Raw genomic sequence first — 5837 nt, forward strand, 5'->3', positions numbered from 1 at the left:
GTAAGTTGGAAAATCAGTTTCACCCCCCCCCCCCTCACTCTCTCTCCTCTCTCCCGCGCCTCTCCTCCGACCGGTGACTTTGTCGCCTCCGTCCACCCGAGTTAGGTGGCGTGCTTGGTATCAATTTGAAGCTCAGAGCATCCTCTACAAGTCCAGGTAGGTAGCAGCCCGTGTCGCACCACCGTGGAGGAGTAGTTTCGCCGTGAAGTCGCGGCTGTGCCTCAGAGGAGTTTTCGCAGGAAACTCTCTTTTCCGGCCACCACAATCGGAGCTGCTAGTTTCGTATTGAAGCTCTCCTCCTGCACAGCAAACCCTTAAAAGGATTCAACCTAACTCGAGCTAGGTAAGGAGAATCGAAGGTGTGAAGTTCTAGGGTTTTGAATTTGGGATTTTTACGTTTGGCTTCGATTACCCTAGTTAGGCTTGAAATTGGACTATGTGGTGGTTATGAAAGTTGTTTTGAATGTTGAGAGGAAGATTATGTCAAAATTTGGTAGTTATTGGAGGTCGCCGAAATTGGGCTGGCCGGCCGCCGCTGCCGGCGGAGCAGATGGCGGCACCGCCGCTTAGGGGTAGTTGATACATCTCGAACCTAGTAATTATTTTATACTGTGGTTTCCAATTTAATTGTAGTTAATCAATTTGGAAATTTGTTTTATTTTTGATAGAGGTGGTTTAGTCGAGTTCATAGATTTTTAGTTACCCAAATAGGAGTTCGTAAATGAATGGTAGCTAAAATAATAACAGTTTCCATTTTTGGGCTTGGGTATTTAAGCAAAAACTTACCATTTAGTTAGGGTAAGAAAACAAAAACTCACCAACCACCACTTTTCTCTCTCCCTGACCTCCCGACCCCGTTCGATCTCCCTTGATGGATCGCCGCCATCTGGCCACGCCGAACCGCTACTCCGATCACGTTAGATAGTTGGAACACCGCTCGTCCCTTCAAGGGTGGTAACCGGCCCCATCTTGTCGGCGATAAGGCGCGGGAAGGCCTAGAAGAAGGTGTCGTCGCCGCTTCTTGTTCTTGCCGGAATTTCTTCTTCCGGCCACCAATCGGGAAACTGAAGGTAGGGTTTTGAAGCACTCTTGCTGGTTAATCTTTCCTCTAAAGGTAGGAGATCGATTTGGAGTATAGAGCAAATCAGAGCTCTTGAGTTTATAATGTATTTTCCGGCCTAATCTTTGACTTCCGGGTTTAGTTCTAGTTATGATTGTTGTTGTGCTTGCTGAGAGGAAGAGATTGATATGTATCTTGTTAATTTTGGTTGAGGTTGATATGGTGGTGGTGGTTGACCGCCACTGCCAGTGGTTGCTGCCGGTTATGGTGGTGGTTTTGAAGAGTTTTAGTTAATTTTCTAGAAGGGGATAATGTTGTTATAGTGTATGATGATTTTGGGTGATAGGTGCTTGGAATTTGGGATAGTTTGGATTTTGGAAATTTTTAAGTTGATTTTGGTGGAGGAGGAAAGGTAAGTCTCATCCATAGGAATTTCTATAATTATAATTATGTGTTAGAACGTTGAGGAAAAATTGGAGAAGATTACTAAAAAGGGTTGGAGATCTTTTTAGTCTTTGGAGAGTGTAGAGTGAGTAAGGATGACTTTACTTTACTTTGCTAAAATTGTTATTCTTGAGTTATTGTCTCGGACCTTAAATCTCGCTTTGTACAGGACGAGAGGAGACACCACGTGAGGAGGGCTTTGACCGACATCAGGTTTAGTTGTCTATATTGTGAGTGGACATTTTGGTTTTGAATTAATATGCATGCATGATTTCATAAGTGGTTCATTATATTTTTCCAAGCTTAAGATGTGATTTGAGCTTGAGTAAAAGTATTGGTATTAAGTTATATTAAGGGTAAAATATTGTATAGTCCTTGTAGTTTAAAGTCAACATCTATTTAGTCTGGTTTTATTTTAATCTAAATAGTCCTTAAATTCACGATTTTTTATCCAAATAGTCCTTATGGTTTTATTTTAATCTGAATAGTCCTTAAAGTCATGATTTTTCATCCAAATAGTCCTTATGGCCTTTAACTGAGAAAATTGTCAGAAGGACTATTTGGATGAAAAATCATAACTTTAAGGACCATTCAGATTAAAATAAAACCATAAAGACTATTTGGATGAAAAATTGTGACTTTAAGGATTATTCAAATTAAAATAAAACTACAAGGACTAAACAGATGTCGACTTCAAATCACAAGGACTAAACAAATTTCAATTCTTATATTAATCCCAATGATTCAAGGATTTGATATTTCTTTAGTTTTCTTTGAAATATGTTGATTATTTGAGTTGTTCATTCTCTTAAGCATAACAACGTGTGGGACACGTTATCAAATTTAAATTGTTTCTTTTCTCTTGGAATTTTCTGAGTACGGTTAGGAATCGTACTTATGTTTTAAGCTCACGTGAATTTATATTTTCCTTTCTTATGCCATATTTGTTGGATTATATGATGTCAATGCTAGCATATCGTTCCACCTTTCGAGGTGATGTGACTCCCGCATTTCAAGTGGGGTCACACAAGTCCTTTCCACCCTAGCGGTGATGTGATGTTGCCGACGGCATCACGCAAGCCCTGTGCCCTATTCGTCGACTCGACGTGAAGGTACATGGAGTATGGGAGTACTATGCCTGGGAGGCAACCGAGTCTGGGACTCACTTATATGGCCATATAGGTTCTTTTATCATTATTTTGGAAGTTTCTTATATGAGGAATCTATCTATTTTTCTTGTTGCTTTATAACTAGCGAGGCTAGTGTGAATTTTTGATGAGCTTATCATATTTGCATGCATGGAAATTCTTAAATTCCGTATAAATGGAAAAGCATATAAAATTTGATTTAGTATTATTTTGTTCTTGGATACTTATTAATTAGTTTATTTTCGTCCACTCACGCTAACGTTTTAAATGCTTTTCCTTGGGCCCTTTGTTTTCAAATGCCCAAATTGCAAAGCTCATGTTCGGTTTCACTAGGAGTTGAGGCATAGTATTTTCCGCTACACCTTGTTGATCGTAGGTTACCTGTTAACCTATGTGTGGTTATTATATTTTCTTATTTTCTTCTTGTAGTGCTCTGATGACCATGGGGATATGTAAATTAAGTCGGAGTTATTTTTAAGGGTTATGACCCAAGTAGGGAGTTTAACTTTGGTTGATGTTAGTGTTTAAGTATTGCAGTTGAATATTTGGTTTGAATTGTTTAAGTGCTGTTATGACTTGGATTTTGTTGTGGGGAGCGAAGGGCTCCAGGAGATGTAGTTGATTGATATAGTTGAAGTGTTATTGGTTTTTCTCACAGGTTGGGTTGTCCATTTTTAAAAGAGGTTATGCCGAAATTTTGGTATAATCTTTTTTAGAGTGGACCCCGCAAGACTTGCCTGTTTTCCTGTGTTTTTTTTAGGCAGGTCTTGTCAGTAGTTTTTCATGTTTTTGAGTTTGTTTTAATGAGAGGAGTTTAATGATGTGAAGTTTGGAATTTTTTGAGGAGTTTGGTTAGGTTTGGGATTTTTCAAAGATTGAGAATTTTGGCGGTTGTTGGAATGAAAATTCGGCCGTTAGATTTCCCTTATTTTGGTTTTAGAAGGTTGAAATAAATGAAATAAGGTTATGGGTGGAGTTTGTCATGAATCCGATAAGCTTAACCCTAGTAAGGGTAGTGGGTTAAGTGGAAGAGTTTTGGTGTTTATATTTAAGTATTTATTTTTCCGGAATTGAAGTTTGGTTCTAATTAAGCATAGTTATTGTGCCACGATACAAAGGGAATCTCGCTTGAGTGGCGATACGGATATCGTCGGGCTTATACCTAAATTTGTGAGTGGACATTTTGATTTTAATAAATATGCATGCAAGATTTTAGGATTTATCACTTTATTTTTCCGGGCTTATATTATAATTTCATATTATAATATAGTTTTGAAATATATTTAAGTTGGATGCAATGATTAATTGTTGGTCATGATTTAAGGATTTGAGCTCGGATAATTAATTCAGTATTTGAATTGGATATTCTTTATGATTTCCTGATTTTATTAAGATTGTTTTATTGATGGACTTTGAGATTTATAAAAGATTTCTGAAAATGGGATTTTCGGTAGTTCGCAATTTATAATTTTTGAAATTATTGGTGGAATATCAATCTTGATCTTGAGAATGTTTTAGCGAGTATTTTGGATTGAGATATTAATTATGATTTTTACTTGTTAATTAAATCTCGCTTATATTATGGTTTTGAGAATATTTTGACGTGGGAGACACGTCATTGAGTTTATTAAAAATTCTTATGATAATTTTTAAGGACGGTTGGGAACCGTACCATTTGTATGATCTTGGGGTGATTTCGTATGTTTTTAGTCACCATAATATAGGGTCGCTCATATTTCATTACTAGCTAGCCTTTATTAGCGGTCCTCACCATAGGTGAGTCGAGCCAAGTTTTAAAGTTGAAACATGGGAATGTCACACTCCGGTTCTTAAGTTATTTTACGGTTATTTACTTTGGTATTATTTTGGTATTTTACCATGTTCAGTAACCGTTTACTACTTAAGGAACCTAAAGTTGACTTTCTATTCCGTTTGGAATTTGGGGAAACTTTCTTCATGAAAGTCGTAGAGGACGTTATTACGAGTTCATAGACATGCTATGTGTTAAAATCGAAGTTAGCATGAAAAAGTTATAAATTAAGAGAGTAAATTTTTGAGTTGGAAAAAGGGGGTAAAAATGTAGTGGGTATTTTTTTTTCTTAGGTTTAAGTGTTGGACCGGGTGGGGAGCAGCCCAACACCCCTCACTCCCTCACTCACTCTCTCTCTCTCTCTCTCTGATCTCTCTCTTCCTCCCTTCTCTCCCGAGCTCACCCAGAGCCCTTAACCCGCTGGAAGTTTCCAACGCCAACTGTCGCCGTCCGGCCAGCCACCGGCCGCCGCTCCACTCCAGTTCGGACCCCCGCCACCTCCTCTCTCTTCCCGGCCTAGTGTCCGAGCCGGTAGCGCTGCCAGAGAGGAGAAAACCCGCCGGAGACACCAGATAGCTCTTCGCTGGAGTTCCCACCTCTGGCCACTATAGGTCAGGATTTTTGGCTCATCTTGTAGCCCTCATCAAGGTGAGTAATCCCTCAAAAAGAATTGGTCTAATTCGATCTTGTTAGGGTGTAATGTATAATTGAAGTTCTAGGGATTTATGGAAGTTTTTGTTCGATTACCTTAGTTAGCCTTAGAATTGGACTAAGTGCTAGTTATGAAAGTTGTTGTGCAAGATGAGAGGATTATTCTGTTAAAATTTGAGAAACATTAGAGGTCGCCGGAATACGGCTGCCGGCCGCCGCCACCGGTGGAGCAGCCGGCGCCGCCGCCCCTAGGGTTAGTTTTTCATGATTTTGGGTTTGTTTTCATGAGAGGAGTTTAATGAAATATAGTTTGGAATTTTTGGAGGAGATTTGATAAGGTTTGGGATTTATCAATGATTAAAGATTTAGGCGGTTATTCAAATGGAAATCCGGCAGTTGGTTTAGCAGGTTTTAAAGTCTAAAAAGGTTAAATTATGGGTTTCGGTAAGTGCGGAGTAATGTGAGCCTTATTAGGTAAAAAGTGGAGAAGTTGGGCAAGAGAAATGAAATTATAGGCTTCTGATGAAGGATAAAGTGTAGAGACAAAGCGATAGCAAGAGAATCATCTTATTCATTGATAGGAGCCCTTTATATAGGGAATTACACAATACCAATATGGTAAGGATATGAATACATAGATCTAGTCTAACTACATATCCTATTGGCATAAGGCCAAGGCACACATAGAGAATATCCTAGAACACTCCCCCTTGTGCCGCGCGCT

The sequence above is a fragment of the Fragaria vesca genome, unplaced genomic scaffold (assembly GCF_000184155.1).
Source record: "Fragaria vesca subsp. vesca unplaced genomic scaffold, FraVesHawaii_1.0 scf0512953, whole genome shotgun sequence".
Taxonomy (NCBI): Eukaryota; Viridiplantae; Streptophyta; class Magnoliopsida; order Rosales; family Rosaceae; genus Fragaria; species Fragaria vesca.